Source organism: Anomaloglossus baeobatrachus, chromosome 9 (assembly GCF_048569485.1).
Source record: "Anomaloglossus baeobatrachus isolate aAnoBae1 chromosome 9, aAnoBae1.hap1, whole genome shotgun sequence".
Taxonomy (NCBI): domain Eukaryota; kingdom Metazoa; phylum Chordata; class Amphibia; order Anura; family Aromobatidae; genus Anomaloglossus; species Anomaloglossus baeobatrachus.
Genome location: NC_134361.1, coordinates 141926989 through 141944794, shown reverse-complemented (window position 1 = coordinate 141944794; position 17806 = coordinate 141926989).

Genomic DNA, 17806 nt, shown 5'->3' with positions numbered 1-17806 from the left:
GTAGCAACAAATTTCTCACTGTTAGGCTATGTGGCCATGATCCAGCGACACGGCGTCTAGTACACAGTGTTAGCCTTCCTGCAGAGATGTGAGTGTTGTCCACGGGAGAACGCAGCTGCCCATGCCCACAATTTGGGTTCAGGCTGCTGTGGAGCTCTATGCTACCTGCAGAGAACACTCTTGTCTCCGCAGCATAAATTGACATGCTGAGGCTCGGGAAGCTGCACCATAGGTCAGTGTATGCTGCGGAGAAGAGAAGCACAGTGGGCACGGGATTTCTAAAAATCCTTCCACTGTGCTTCTACTGCACAATGCAGCGTTTTGGATGCAGGGAAAACACTCTGCGCCCAAAACGCTGCAAACCCTGATTGTGGGCACACAGCTGAAATGCTACAGTGGATGAATGGATAGATGTCAAACAAATATAACGTCCCACCCCCTGCATATTCTAAGCTGGCACCCTTCAGTGCCTTTCATGTGGCACTAAAGGGTGCCTAGCCTTGTATTTAGCCCCCCAAAAAATTAATAATTAAAATAAACGACGTGGGGTCCCCCCTATTTTTGATAGCCAGCTAGGGTAAAGCAGACAGCTGTAACCTGCAAACCACAGCTGACAGCTTCACCTTGGCTGGTGATCAATTTGGAGCGCTTCCCAGGCGTTTTTTTTTTTTTTTAAAAAACAAACAAACAAACATGGGGTCCCCCCCAAATTAGATCACCAGCCAAGGTGAAGCGGACAGCTGGGGTCTGGTATTCTCAGGGTGGGAAGAGCCATGGTTATTGGACTCTTCCTAGCCTAAAAATAGCAGGCCGCAGCCGCCCCAGAAGTGGCGCATCCATTAGATGCGCCAATCCTGGCGCTTCGCCCTAGCTCATCCCGCGCCCTGGTGCGGTGGCAAACGGGATAATATACGGAGTTGATACCAGCTGTAATGTCACCTGGCATCAAGCCCTGGGGTTCGTGATGTCACGGTATCTAAACAGATACCCGACATCACTAACCCAGTCAGTAATAGAAAAAAATAAAAACAAAAAAAAAAATTATTTGAACAAAAACACTCCCCGAAACATTCCCTCTTTCACCAATTTATTGAAAATAAACAAATTCCGGTTGCTGTAATCCATTTTGGAGGTCACTCGACGACTCTGGACCTTCTAGAATATGGGGGGCACGTTCAGGGAACGTATCCCCCATTTTCTGGAAGAGCAAGCTCTCCATGAGCAGTGTGGGTGCAGTAATCTGAGAATACTGCACTCACACTGCCCCGGTCCAACCTAGGGCGCAGTGACCTGCAGTAACCTCATTCCAGAATATGAGGGGCATGCTCACAGAACATACCCCCCATTTTCTAGAACAGCAGGCTCTCCATGTGAGGAGTGTGGCTGCAGATTACTGCACTCACTCTCCCCTGGTCCACAGTGCAGCAGCATGTGCAGCAGTGAGGTCAGCGTCCCTGCTTGCAAGGATCCAGCTGACAGCCACTGTCTGCACATGCGCCGCCAGCTTTCCAGAAGGAGGCGGAGTGATCGCGGGGACGGAGCAGCAGCTAGGTAACGGGGAAGACCGGGGGCTGATGGGGGGTGACGGCGGGAGACCTGGCGGGACCTGGGGACAACTTTTCTGTCACATGTGACGTGTCACATGTGGCAGAAAGAGCAGGATGAATGTGGCCGCGTGCTACTGTGCGCTGCGCGCCGCCATCTTGCATACTCCGGAGGGGGGAGGGGGAGCGCTCTGGAGAACCGGAGGGGGCTCCGGGGGACCAGAGGGCTCCGGTGTACCGGAGGAGGGCTCAGGGGGAGGACATTTCCCTGCGATCTTAAATGTTTGATCATTTCAGATCGGAGGGAAATGAATGCAGAGCCGGCGGCGGCGGCAGTTTTCGGTGCGCTTCGGCGCCATTCTGACTGTTCCAGAGGGGGGGTAGGGGTGTGGGGGGACTCTCCGGTACCGGGGGTTTTGGGGGCACTAGGGGTTTATATTTCTTTCTCATCTGACATGTTTGATCACGTCAGAAGAAAAAGAAATCAGTTTTACGGGCTATTTCTTTTTTTTTATGTGATTGTCAGTATACGGTGTATACTGGCGATCTCATTATCGGGGTCCAAAAAAAACACCTCGATTCATAATCTGGGGGGTCTCAGCTACCAATGGTATCTGAAACCCCTGAGATTTTCGGTCGCTGGGGGGCGCTACAGGCTTTTTTTGGCCCGACGCTTTAAAGCGGCGGAACAGAATAAGTACCCTGTTTTGCCGCCGCTTTAAGTCGTACAGCCGTCGTTATGAGGTTAATTGGATCTTTTATAATTTTCCTCAATTTATTATCTTCATTTAAAATGTTCTTTAGAATGATTTTCTTAATTTCATTAAATTGTGGACTACGTATATGTTGATTTATAGGTTAGTTTATTAGTTCCTTGTTTTGTACCACTCTTGTGGACTTTCCTCTCTTTATTATGTACAATCTTCTCTGCTCTGTCACACAAACCCCTTGAATATTTTCTTTCCATTAGTCTTTTTCTCACTTTCAAAAATTCCCCTTGTAATTGATTTTCCATTCTTGTATTTCTTTTTATTGTAGTACAGTGGAACCTTGGATTCCGAGCATAATTGGTTCTGGGAGTGTACTCTTAAACCAAGTTACTCTTATATCAAAGGGAATTTTAATTGAAACACAGACAATTCGTCCCACAACCCAAAAATATTTACTGTATGTATACAAACTTATTACAGTAATACAAAATAATGTACTGTATTCATATATTACAGTACACTAATATAAAATACTGCACAGTATAAAACACAAAAAACAAATTAAACTGCATATTAGCTTACAATAGAATTGTTGGTGTGCGGGAGGTGCAATAGAGAGAAAAAAATGATGTATAAATATGATAACCTTTATTCTACACAAAGAAAAAAATCACCCCCAAATCTATTCTCCCCAATATAAAGGCAGAACTAAGCCAAATGTGGGGAAGAAATACTGCACAGGCAGATTACAGTATAAGCAATGTCTAGTACTGGTTAGCAGTAGAGTTGAGCGCGGTTCGCGGTTCGAGGTTCTCCAGTTCGCAGCTCGAGTGATTTTGGGAGCTGTTCTAGATCGAACTAGAACTCGAGCTTTTTGCTAAAGCTCGATAGTTCTAGATACGTTCAAGAACGGTTCTAGCAGCAAAAAGCAGGGCTTTTTACAGCTACAGTGTGCAGGAGCCATCGCTGGCAGCCTGCCAGAAGCTGGTAACTAGAGTTGAGCGCGGTTCGCGGTTCGAGGTTCTCCAGTTCTAGGCTCGAGTGATTTTGGGGCCTGTTCTAGATCGAACTAGAACTCGAGCTTTTTGCAAAAGCTCGATAGTTCTAGAAACGTTCGAGAACGGTTCTAGCAGCAAAAAAACAGCTAATTCCTAGCTGGCTTTCCGCTGTAATAGTGTAAGTCACTCTGTGAATCACACTATTACGACATTTCAGTGTATAGTGTGCGTGAACAGCGCCTTCAGATCACTGCTGTTTGTATAATGGCGATCGCCATTTTTTTTTTTTTTTTCCTTGTCTTCCTTCCCTAAGTGTGCGCGTCTTGTGGGGCGGGCCAGCATGTCAGCCAATCCCAGACACACACACAGCTAAGTGGACTTTTAGCCAGAGAAGCAACGGCATGTGTGATAGGATGTCCATGTCACATGTCCCTGCATTATAAAACCGGACATTTTCCTCCAGGACGCCATTATCTCTTCTGCGTCTTGGTGTCAGACATCACTGTCGCAGCTCCGTCCTTTGTCCTATCGCTGATACAGTTGTATGCACTCCATACACAGCGCTGGACAGCTTAGGGAGAGCACTTTCTATCAGTCCTTTTAAGGGCTCAAACCGGCAGGGTCAGAGCCATAGGTGACAGGTCCTGAAAACAGCGACAGCGTCTGTGTAGCAAAGGTCAGGGATTTCCTCCCTGCATTTCCCTATTAGGAGGGAATAGAAAGGCAGGCTTCCTTTCCTCTACCCAGAGCCCCACAATCCTGGCACTGTACCCTCCTGTCCTCGGCACACTCCAACTCATTATAACTAAGCCATTATACTAGCAAACACTCAGTGTACCTAGTGGCATCCTAAACGTGGCTATTGGACATTTGTCTAGTCACACTAGTGCAAAGACATTTGCAGCACCTCTGCCTGCATTGCACACTCCAACTCATTATAACTAAGCCATTATACTAGCAAACACTCAGTGTACCTAGTGGCATCCTAAACGTGGCAATTGGACTTTGCTATAGTCCCACTAGTGCAAAGACATTTGCAGCACCTCTGCCTGCATTGCACACTCCAACTCATTATAACTAAGCCATTATACTAGCAAAAACTCAGTGTACCTAGTGGCATCCTAAACGTGGCTATTGGACATTTGTCTAGTCCCACTAGTGCAAAGACATTTGCAGCACCTCTGCCTGCATTGCACACTCCAACTCATTATAACTAAGCCATTATACTAGCAAACACTCAGTGTACCTAGTGGCATCCTAAACGTGGCAATTGGACTTTGCTATAGTCCCACTAGTGCAAAGACATTTGCAGCACCTCTGCCTGCATTGCACACTCCAACTCATTATAACTAAGCCATTATACTAGCAAACACTCAGTGTACCTAGTGGCATCCTAAACGTGGCTATTGGACATTTGTCTAGTCCCACTAGTGCAAAGACATTTGCAGCACCTCTGCCTGCATTGCACACTCCAACTCATTATAACTAAGCCATTATACTAGCAAACACTCAGTGTACCTAGTGGCATCCTAAACGTGGCAATTGGACTTTGCTATAGTCCCATTAGTGCAAAGACATTTGCAGCACCTCTGCCTGCATTGCACACTCCAACTCATTATAACTAAGCCATTATACTAGCAAACACCCAGTGTACCTAGTGGCATCCTAAACGTGGCTATTGGACATTTGTCTAGTCCCACTAGTGCAAAGACATTTGCAGCACCTCTGCCTGCATTGCACACTCCAACTCATTATAACTAAGCCATTATACTAGCAAACACTCAGTGTACCTAGTGGCATCCTAAACGTGGCTATTGGACATTTGTCTAGTCACACTAGTGCAAAGACATTTGCAGCACCTCTGCCTGCATTGCACACTCCAACTCATTATAACTAAGCCATTATACTAGCAAACACTCAGTGTACCTAGTGGCATCCTAAACGTGGCTATTGGACATTTGTCTAGTCACACTAGTGCAAAGACATTTGCAGCACCTCTGCCTGCATTGCACACTCCAACTCATTATAACTAAGCCATTATACTAGCAAACACTCAGTGTACCTAGTGGCATCCTAAACGTGGCAATTGGACTTTGCTATAGTCCCACTAGTGCAAAGACATTTGCAGCACCTCTGCCTGCATTGCACACTCCAACTCATTATAACTAAGCCATTATACTAGCAAACACTCAGTGTACCTAGTGGCATCCTAAACGTGGCTATTGGACATTTGTCTAGTCACACTAGTGCAAAGACATTTGCAGCACCTCTGCCTGCATTGCACACTCCAACTCATTATAACTAAGCCATTATACTAGCAAACACTCAGTGTACCTAGTGGCATCCTAAACGTGGCAATTGGACTTTGCTATAGTCCCACTAGTGCAAAGACATTTGCAGCACATCTGCCTGCATTGCACACTCCAACTCATTATAACTAAGCCATTATACTAGCAAACACTCAGTGTACCTAGTGGCATCCTAAACGTGGCTATTGGACATTTGTCTAGTCCCACTAGTGCAAAGACATTTGCAGCACCTTTGCCTGCATTGCACACTCCAACTCATTATAACTAAGCCATTATACTAGCAAACACTCAGTGTACCTAGTGGCATCCTAAACGTGGCAATTGGACTTTGCTATAGTCCCACTAGTGCAAAGACATTTGCAGCACCTCTGCCTGCATTTTATCACTCCAACTCATTATAACTAAGCCATTATACTAGCAAACACTCAGTGTACCTAGTGGCATCCTAAACGTGGCTATTGGACATTTGTCTAGTCACACTAGTGCAAAGACATTTGCAGCACCTCTGCCTGCATTGCACACTCCAACTCACTATAACTAAGCCATTATACTAGCAAACACTCAGTGTACCTAGTGGCATCCTAAACGTGGCAATTGGACTTTGCTATAGTCCCACTAGTGCAAAGACATTTGCAGCACCTCTGCCTGCATTGCACACTCCAACTCATTATAACTAAGCCATTATACTAGCAAACACTCAGTGTACCTAGTGGCATCCTAAACGTGGCTATTGGACATTTGTCTAGTCCCACTAGTGCAAAGACATTTGCAGCACCTCTGCCTGCATTGCACACTCCAACTCATTATAACTAAGCCATTATACTAGCAAACACTCAGTGTACCTAGTGGCATCCTAAACGTGGCAATTGGACTTTGCTATAGTCCCACTAGTGCAAAGACATTTGCAGCACCTCTGCCTGCATTGCACACTCCAACTCATTATAACTAAGCCATTATACTAGCAAACACTCAGTGTACCTAGTGGCATCCTAACAGTGGCTATTGGACATTTGTCTAGTCCCACTAGTGCAAAGACATTTGCAGCACCTCTGCCTGCATTGCACACTCCAACTCATTATAACTAAGCCATTATACTAGCAAACACTCAGTGTACCTAGTGGCATCCTAAACGTGGCTATTGGACTTTGCTATAGTCCCACTAGTGCAAAGACATTTGCAGCACCTCTGCCTGCATTGCACACTCCAACTCATTATAACTAAGCCATTATACTAGCAAACACTCAGTGTACCTAGTGGCATCCTAACAGTGGCTATTGGACATTTGTCTAGTCACACTAGTGCAAAGACATTTGCAGCACCTCTGCCTGCATTGCACACTCCAACTCATTATAACTAAGCCATTATACTAGCAAACACTCAGTGTACCTAGTGGCATCCTAAACGTGGCTATTGGACATTTGTCTAGTCACACTAGTGCAAAGACATTTGCAGCACCTCTACCTGCATTGCACACTCCAACTCATTATAACTAAGCCATTATACTAGCAAACACTCAGTGTACCTAGTGGCATCCTAAACGTGGCTATTGGACATTTGTTTAGTCCCACTAGTCCAAAGACATTTGCAGCACCTCTGCCTGCATTGCACACTCCAACTCATTATAACTAAGCCATTATACTAGCAAACACTCAGTGTACCTAGTGGCATCCTAAACATGGCAATTGGACTTTGCTATAGTCCCACTAGTGCAAAGACATTTGCAGCACCTCTGCCTGCATTGCACACTCCAACTCATTATAACTAAGCCATTATACTAGCAAACACTCAGTGTACCTAGTGGCATCCTAAACGTGGCTATTGGAAATTTGTTTAGTCCCACTAGTCCAAAGACATTTGCAGCACCTCTGCCTGCATTGCACACTCCAACTCATTATAACTAAGCCATTATACTAACAAACACTCAGTGTACCTAGTGGCATCCTAAACGTGGCTATTGGACATTTGTTTAGTCCCACTAGTCCAAAGACATTTGCAGCACCTCTGCCTGCATTGCACACTCCAACTCATTATAACTAAGCCATTATACTAGCAAACACTCAGTGTACCTAGTGGCATCCTAAACATGGCAATTGGACTTTGCTATAGTCCCACTAGTGCAAAGACATTTGCAGCACCTCTGCCTGCATTGCACACTCCAACTCATTATAACTAAGCCATTATACTAGCAAACACTCAGTGTACCTAGTGGCATCCTAAACGTGGCTATTGGACATTTGTCTAGTCCCACTAGTGCAAAGACATTTGCAGCACCTCTGCCTGCATTGCACACTCCAACTCATTATAACTAAGCCATTATACTAGCAAACACTCAGTGTACCTAGTGGCATCCTAAACGTGGCAATTGGACTTTGCTATAGTCCCACTAGTGCAAAGACATTTGCAGCACCTCTGCCTGCATTGCACACTCCAACTCATTATAACTAAGCCATTATACTAGCAAACACTCAGTGTACCTAGTGGCATCCTAAACGTGGCTATTGGACATTTGTCTAGTCACACTAGTGCAAAGACATTTGCAGTACCTCTGCCTGCATTGCACACTCCAACTCATTATAACTAAGCCATTATACTAGCAAACACTCAGTGTACCTAGTGGCATCCTAAACGTGGCAATTGGACTTTGCTATAGTCCCACTAGTGCAAAGACATTTGCAGCACCTCTGCCTGCATTGCACACTCCAACTCATTATAACTAAGCCATTATACAAGCAAACACTCAGTGTACCTAGTGGCATCCTAAACGTGGCTCTTGGACATTTGTCTAGTCACACTAGTGCAAAGACATTTGCAGCACCTCTGCCTGCATTGCACACTCCAACTCATTATAACTAAGCCATTATACTAGCAATTTTTGCTGCCAGTTTAAGGGCCGTCGTTGCATTGTCAGGGATATTTATTCTTTATTATTCTGCTGTTAATAAAGCTAGACCACCACTGCAATCTACACCACCTCTCAATTTTTACTTTCACATTTTCAGTGCACAATCTTGTCGCAATCAACATGAGTGGCAAAATGACAGATGCTGGTGGAAAGGGGAAGAGGCGTGGTGGAAAAGGCAAAAAAGGTTTTGTCCGTGGGGAAGGTGGCAAAGCTCCATTATCATCTGCTGAAGATAGACCATCTACCAGCAAAAGTAAGATGTCTACTACTTACCGTGGACAATCCGATGTGCTCCCTTTTTTACGGACACGAACAACAGGAACAAAGGTAGATGATGGCCAAAAAAGGAAAATGCTTGAATGGATCTCAAGTGGTCCAACAAGTGCCCTCTCAGCCACTTCAAGTACCGCATCCAAAAAACACCAGTCCTCTGAGTTGTCATCCCAATCAAACTTGCTGTCTCCCAGCTCTGAAGTCTCCATCAGCCCTGCACAGTATGGTGGAACTGAGATGGCTGAGTCTGCAGAGCTGTTCAGTCACACTATAGCCTGGGAATCAGAGGTCTGCTCCCAAGCTACAGTGAGTACAGAACAGGAAATGGTCTGCAGTGATGCCCAGAACCTTTGTGACTCTGATTCAGGCCGTGAGGAACAAGTTTCTGAGCATAATGTTGACCCTTTGTCACAAACTGTAACACCTGTGGTTATAGACAATGAGGAACATACTGATGAAGATGAGACGCAGATACCCGATTGGGATGACAACTTAAATATTCGGTCAGGGCAAGAAGAGGCTCGGTCTGAGGGGGAGGGGAGTGCAAACACAACAATTGATGATGAAGTTCTAGATCCCACCTACTGTCAACCCACAGTCAGGCACTCGACGAGGTCAACAGAGGTGGTGGAGCAGGATGCAACTGATGACGAAGTTACCTTGCGCCTTCCTGGACAGAGTCGGAGTACTGGTAGCACATCTACAACTGCATCCTCAGCCACCACTCTGCCTCTGAGCATTATTCGGGGTGGATCAACAGGTCGCATGGCCTCTAAGCCTTGCCTAGCCTGGTTCTTTTTTGACATAGAAAAAGATTGCCCAAATTATGTGATCTGTAAAATTTGTCATGGTTCTCTTAGTAGAGGTCAAAACCTCAGCAGTTTGACAACTTCTTCCATGAATCGTCACATGAATAAATATCATATGGCCCGGTGGGAAGCTCACCGTGCTGCAATGCGGCCTAGCGGAGCGAACCATCCACCGCCTGCCCCTTCCAGTGCATCCGCGCGCTCGTCATCTTCTAGGACTGTGGGGACAGCTGTCACACCTGTTTTTACACCCACAACTTCCACCACTGTAACCGCAACAGTCAGTTTGCTTGGTAGGTCGTCAGTTGGTTTGGAAGGGGAAACAAGTGAGTGTGTACAGCTCTCTCAGACATCGATAGCACCAACGTTGGATGAAGGCAACATCATGTCTCCGCCTGCACTTTCCTCACAAACCTGCATTTTTCCAGGGACACCCTACTCAACACCGTCTACACACAGCAGCCAGATCTCTGTCCCTCAGATGTGGTCAAATAAAAGGCCACTTCCTGCGACCCATGACAAAGCTAAGAGGTTGACTCTATCCCTCTGTAAGCTGTTGGCTACCGAAATGCTGCCTTTCCGCCTAGTGGACACACAGGATTTTAAAGACCTTATGTCTGTCGCTGTGCCCCAGTACCAGATGCCTAGTCGCCACTACTTCTCTAAGAAAGGTGTGCCCGCGCTACACCAGCATGTCGCACACAACATCACCGCTTCATTGAGAAACTCTGTGTGTGAACGGGTGCATTTTCACCACCGATACTTGGACCAGTAAGCATGGACAGGGACGTTACATGTCGCTCACTGGGCACTGGGTAACTATGGTGATAGATGGTGAAGGGTCTGCTGCACAAGTCTTGCCGTCCCCACGACTTGTGTGTCAATCCTCTGTCTGTCCAAGTTCCGCCACTGCTTCTGCATCCTCCACCTCATCTGGGTCCTCCACCTCCGCCCCAAGCCTGCCTGGTCAGGCCACCAGCGTTCTCACTGCGCAGAAGGAATCACGCACCCCTCATTACTATGCTGGCAGCAGAGCGCAACGGCATCAGGCGGTCTTTAGCTTGACATGTCTTGGAAATAAGAGTCACACAGCTGAGGAGTTGTGGTCAGCTCTGCGGTCCGAGTTTAATAAATGGTTGTCTCCACTCAACCTGCAGCCTGGTAAGGCCGTGTGCGACAATGCTGCAAACCTGGGTACGGCCCTTCGCCTGGGCAAGGTGACACACGTACCTTGTATGGCTCACGTGTTGAACCTTGTCGTGCAGCAATTTTTAACACACTATCCCGGCCTAGATGGCCTTCTGAACAGGGCACGAAAACTGTCTTGCTCACTTCCGCCGTTCAAGCGCCGCAGCTGAGTGACTTGCATCGCTCCAGACGTCTTTTGGCTTGCCGGTTCATCGCCTGAAATGCGATGTGCCGACACGCTGGAATTCGACTCTCCACATGTTACAGCGACTGTGGCAGCACCGCCGTGCCCTGGTGCAATACGTCATGACGTATAGCCTGGGCCAACGAGATGCAGAGGTGGGGCAGATCACCCTGATGGAGTGGTCTCAGATCAAGGACCTATGCACCCTTCTGCACAGTTTCGACTTGGCGACGAATATGTTTAGCGCTGACAATGCCATTATCAGCATGACGATTCCAGTCATTTACATGCTGGAGCACACGCTAAACACTATTCGGAGTCAGGGGGTGGGACAACAGGAAGGGGATGAACTACAGGAGGATTCATATGCGCAAGACACAACAACATCACCAAGGTCCAGACGTTCATCATCACCAAGGCGCCAGGCATGGGACCATGGGGGACAGGGATCAACAAGGGCGCATGGTAGCAGGCGAGATGTTGAGGAAGGTGCAGGAGGACATGAAGAAATGGAGGACGAACTGTCCATGGACATGGAAGACTCAGCAGATGAGGGAGACCTTGGTCAAATTTCAGTTGAAAGAGGTTGGGGGGAGATGTCAGAGGAAGAAAGAACGGTTAGCACCTCTATGCCACAAACACAGCGTGGACTTGGTCCGCATGGCTGCGCAAGACACATGAGTGCCTTCTTGTTGCACTACCTCCAACATGACCCTCGTATTGTCAAAATTAGAAGTGATGATGACTACTGGCTTGCCACACTATTAGATCCCCGGTACAAGTCCAAATTTTGTGACATAATTCCAGCCATAGAAAGGGACGCACGTATGCAGGAGTATCAGCAGAAGCTGTTACTCGATCTTAGATCCGCTTTTCCACCAAACAACCGTGCAGGTGCAGGGAGTGAATCTCCCAGTTGTAACTTGACAAAAATGGGACGGTCTCGTCATCTTCAACAGTCTACACGTACCAGTAGGACCGTATCTGGTGCTGGTAACAGCAATTTTATGGAATCTTTTCATAATTTTTTTAGACCCTCCTTTGCAAGGCCACCAGAGACAACAAGTCTGACACATAGTCAACGGCTGGAGAGGATGATACAGGAGTATCTACAAATGAACATCGATGCCATGACTTTGCAAATGGAGCCTTGCTCATTTTGGGCTTCAAATCTAGAAAAATGGCCAGAGCTATCCAGTTACGCCTTGGAGATTTTGTCGTGTCCAGCTGTCAGCGTTGTCTCTGAACGTGTCTTCAGTGCTGCTGGGTGTGTGCTGACAGATAAGCGCACGTGTCTGTCCAGTGACAATGTGGACAGACTGACGTTCATCAAAATGAACAAGTCATGGATCCAGAAGGAATTTACAACCCCTGTGTCATCCTGGGGAGAGTAAATGCTTGTGGATTTGGAATGTGCTTGATGCAAATCTAGCTGTGAAGTGTACAACTAGGGCACAAGTGCTGCCACTGAATGGGTGGGTGTGTGTGGGGCACAATTTTTGGAAAAAAGGGAGGCTCCGCTTGGAGTAACCCTTGCTTGATGTGTTTTTAAAAGAAGCCAAGATGAACAGAGCTGGGATCAGAAAAGACTTTGCTACCTACCCCGGTGTCATCCTGGGGACGGATAAGAATGGCGTATTTTGGAATGTGCTTGATGCAAATCTAGCTGTGAAGTGTACAACTAGGGCACAAGTGCTGCCACTGAATGGGTGGGTGTGTGTGGGGCACAATTTTTGGAAAAAAGGGAGGCTCCGCTTGGAGTAACCCTTGCTTGATGTGTTTTTAAATGAAGCCAAGATGAACAGAGCTGGGATCAGGAAAGACTTTGCTACCTAACCCGGTGTCATCCTGGGGACGGATAAGAATGGCGTATTTTGGAATGTGCTTGATGCAAATCTAGCTGTGAAGTGTACAACTAGGGCACAAGTGCTGCCACTGAATGGGTGGGTGTGTGTGGGGCACAATTTTTGGAAAAAAGGGAGGCTCCGCTTGGAGTAACCCTTGCTTACATTGTTTTTAAAAGGAGCCAAGATGAACAAGTCATGGTTCAGCAAAGACTTTATCTACCTACCCCGGTGTCATCCTGGGGACGGTTAATTATGGCGTATTTTTGAATGTGCTTGATGCAAATCAAAACATCCTCTTTGCAACTAGGGCACAAGTGCTGCCACTGATGGGGTGTCTGTGTGCCCAATTTTTGGAAAAAAGGGAGACTCCGCTTGGAGTAACCCTTGCTTGCTGTGTTTTTTAAAAATGATCCAAGATGAACAGAGCTGGGATCAGGAAAGACTTTGCTACCTACCCCGGTGTCATCCTGGGGACGGATAAGAATGGCGTATTTTGGAATGTGCTTGATGCAAATCTAGCTGTGAAGTGTACAACTAGGGCACAAGTGCTGCCACTGAATGGGTGGGTGTGTGTGGGGCACAATTTTTGGAAAAAAGGGAGGCTCCGCTTGGAGTAACCCTTGCTTGATGTGTTTTTTAAAAATGATCCAAGATAAACAGAGCTGGGATCAGGAAAGACTTTGCTACCTACCCCGGTGTCATGCTGGGGACGGTTAATTATGGCGTATTTTTGAATGTGCTTGATGCAAATCAAAACATCCTCTTTGCAACTAGGGCACAAGTGCTGCCACTGATGGGGTGTCTGTGTGCCCAGGTTTTGGAAAAAAGGGAGACTCCGCTTGGAGTAACCCTTGCTTGCTGTGTTTTTTAAAAATGATCCAAGATGAACAGAGCTGGGATCAGGAAAGACTTTGCTACCTACCCCGGTGTCATCCTGGGGACGGATAAGAATGGCGTATTTTGGAATGTGCTTGATGCAAATCTAGCTGTGAAGTGTACAACTAGGGCACAAGTGCTGCCACTGAATGGGTGGGTGTGTGTGGGGCACAATTTTTGGAAAAAAGGGAGGCTCCGCTTGGAGTAACCCTTGCTTGATGTGTTTTTAAAAGTAGCCAAGATGAACAGAGCTGGGATCAGGAAAGACTTTGCTACCTACCCCGGTGTCATCCTGGGGACGGATAAGAATGGAGTATTTTGGAATGTGCTTGATGCAAATCTAGCTGTGAAGTGTACAACTAGGGCACAAGTGCTGCCACTGAATGGGTGGGTGTGTGTGGGGCACAATTTTTGGAAAAAAGGGAGGCTCCGCTTGGAGTAACCCTTACTTGATGTGTTTTTAAAAGAAGCCAAGATGAACAGAGCTGGGATCAGGAAAGACTTTGCTACCTACCCCGGTGTCATCCTGGGGACGGATAAGAATGGCGTATTTTGGAATGTGCTTGATGCAAATCTAGCTGTGAAGTGTACAACTAGGGCACAAGTGCTGCCACTGAATGGGTGGGTGTGTGTGGGGCACAATTTTTGGAAAACAGGGAGGCTTCGCTTGGAGTAACCCTTGCTTGATGTGTTTTTAAAAATAGCCTTGATGAACAGAGCTGGGATCAGGAAAGACTTTGCTACCTACCCCGGTGTCATGCTGGGGACGGTTAATTATGGCGTATTTTTGAATGTGCTTGATGCAAATCAAAACATCCTGTTTGCAACTAGGGCACAAGTGCTGCCACTGATGGGGTGTCTGTGTGCCCAGGTTTTGGAAAAAAGGGAGACTCCGCTTGGAGTAACCCTTGCTTGCTGTGTTTTTTAAAAATGATCCAAGATGAACAGAGCTGGGATCAGGAAAGACTTTGCTACCTACCCCGGTGTCATCCTGGGGACGGATAAGAATGGCGTATTTTGGAATGTGCTTGATGCAAATCTAGCTGTGAAGTGTACAACTAGGGCACAAGTGCTGCCACTGAATGGGTGGGTGTGTGTGGGGCACAATTTTTGGAAAAAAGGGAGGCTCCGCTTGGAGTAACCCTTGCTTGATGTGTTTTTAAAAGTAGCCAAGATGAACAGAGCTGGGATCAGGAAAGACTTTGCTACCTACCCCGGTGTCATCCTGGGGACGGATAAGAATGGCGTATTTTGGAATGTGCTTGATGCAAATCTAGCTGTGAAGTGTACAACTAGGGCACAACTGCTGCCACTGAATGGGTGGGTGTGTGTGGGGCACAATTTTTGGAAAAAAGGGAGGCTCCGCTTGGAGTAACCCTTGCTTGATGTGTTTTTAAAAGAAGCCAAGATGAACAGAGCTGGGATCAGGAAAGACTTTGCTACCTACCCCGGTGTCATCCTGGGGACGGATAAGAATGGCGTATTTTGGAATGTGCTTGATGCAAATCTAGCTGTGAAGTGTACAACTAGGGCACAAGTGCTGCCACTGAATGGGTGGGTGTGTGTGGGGCACAATTTTTGGAAAAAAGGGAGGCTTCGCTTGGAGTAACCCTTGCTTGATGTGTTTTTAAAAGAAGCCAAGATGAACAGAGCTGGGATCAGGAAAGACTTTGCTACCTACCCCGGTGTCATCCTGGGGACGGATAAGAATGGCGTATTTTGGAATGTGCTTGATGCAAATCTAGCTGTGAAGTGTACAACTAGGGCACAAGTGCTGCCACTGAATGGGTGGGTGTGTGTGGGGCACAATTTTTGGAAAAAAGGGAGGCTCCGCTTGGAGTAACCCTTGCTTGATGTGTTTTTAAAAGAAGCCAAGATGAACAGAGCTGGGATCAGGAAAGACTTTGCTACCTACCCCGGTGTCATCCTGGGGACGGATAAGAATGGCGTATTTTGGAATGTGCTTGATGCAAATCTAGCTGTGAAGTGTACAACTAGGGCACAAGTGCTGCCACTGAATGGGTGGGTGTGTGTGGGGCACAATTTTTGGAAAAAAGGGAGGCTCCGCTTGGAGTAACCCTTGCTTGATGTGTTTTTAAAAGTAGCCAAGATGAACAGAGCTGGGATCAGGAAAGACTTTGCTACCTACCCCGGTGTCATCCTGGGGACGGATAAGAATGGCGTATTTTGGAATGTGCTTGATGCAAATCTAGCTGTGAAGTGTACAACTAGGGCACAAGTGCTGCCACTGAATGGGTGGGTGTGTGTGGGGCACAATTTTTGGAAAAAAGGGAGGCTCCGCTTGGAGTAACCCTTGCTTGATGTGTTTTTAAAAGTAGCCAAGATGAACAGAGCTGGGATCAGGAAAGACTTTGCTACCTACCCCGGTGTCATCCTGGGGACGGATAAGAATGGCGTATTTTGGAATGTGCTTGATGCAAATCTAGCTGTGAAGTGTACAACTAGGGCACAAGTGCTGCCACTGAATGGGTGGGTGTGTGTGGGGCACAATTTTTGGAAAAAAGGGAGGCTCCGCTTGGAGTAACCCTTGCTTGATGTGTTTTTAAAAGTAGCCAAGATGAACAGAGCTGGGATCAGGAAAGACTTTGCTACCTACCCCGGTGTCATCCTGGGGACGGATAAGAATGGCGTATTTTGGAATGTGCTTGATGCAAATCTAGCTGTGAAGTGTACAACTAGGGCACAAGTGCTGCCACTGAATGGGTGGGTGTGTGTGGGGCACAATTTTTGGAAAAAAGGGAGGCTCCGCTTGGAGTAACCCTTGCTTGATGTGTTTTTAAAAGTAGCCAAGATGAACAGAGCTGGGATCAGGAAAGACTTTGCTACCTACCCCGGTGTCATCCTGGGGACGGATAAGAATGGCGTATTTTGGAATGTGCTTGATGCAAATCTAGCTGTGAAGTGTACAACTAGGGCACAACTGCTGCCACTGAATGGGTGGGTGTGTGTGGGGCACAATTTTTGGAAAAAAGGGAGGCTCCGCTTGGAGTAACCCTTGCTTGATGTGTTTTTAAAAGAAGCCAAGATGAACAGAGCTGGGATCAGGAAAGACTTTGCTACCTACCCCGGTGTCATCCTGGGGACGGATAAGAATGGCGTATTTTGGAATGTGCTTGATGCAAATCTAGCTGTGAAGTGTACAACTAGGGCACAAGTGCTGCCACTGAATGGGTGGGTGTGTGTGGGGCACAATTTTTGGAAAAAAGGGAGGCTTCGCTTGGAGTAACCCTTGCTTGATGTGTTTTTAAAAGAAGCCAAGATGAACAGAGCTGGGATCAGGAAAGACTTTGCTACCTACCCCGGTGTCATCCTGGGGACAGATAAGAATGGCGTATTTTGGAATGTGCTTGATGCAAATCTAGCTGTGAAGTGTACAACTAGGGCACAAGTGCTGCCACTGAATGGGTGGGTGTGTGTGGGGCACAATTTTTGGAAAAAAGGGAGGCTCCGCTTGGAGTAACCCTTGCTTGATGTGTTTTTAAAAGAAGCCAAGATGAACAGAGCTGGGATCAGGAAAGACTTTGCTACCTACCCCGGTGTCATCCTGGGGACGGATAAGAATGGCGTATTTTGGAATGTGCTTGATGCAAATCTAGCTGTGAAGTGTACAACTAGGGCACAAGTGCTGCCACTGAATGGGTGGGTGTGTGTGGGGCACAATTTTTGGAAAAAAGGGAGGCTCCGCTTGGAGTAACCCTTGCTTGATGTGTTTTTAAAAGTAGCCAAGATGAACAGAGCTGGGATCAGGAAAGACTTTGCTACCTACCCCGGTGTCATCCTGGGGACGGATAAGAATGGCGTATTTTGGAATGTGCTTGATGCAAATCTAGCTGTGAAGTGTACAACTAGGGCACAAGTGCTGCCACTGAATGGGTGGGTGTGTGTGGGGCACAATTTTTGGAAAAAAGGGAGGCTCCGCTTGGAGTAACCCTTGCTTGATGTGTTTTTAAAAGTAGCCAAGATGAACAGAGCTGGGATCAGGAAAGACTTTGCTACCTACCCCGGTGTCATCCTGGGGACGGATAAGAATGGCGTATTTTGGAATGTGCTTGATGCAAATCTAGCTGTGAAGTGTACAACTAGGGCACAAGTGCTGCCACTGAATGGGTGGGTGTGTGTGGGGCACAATTTTTGGAAAAAAGGGA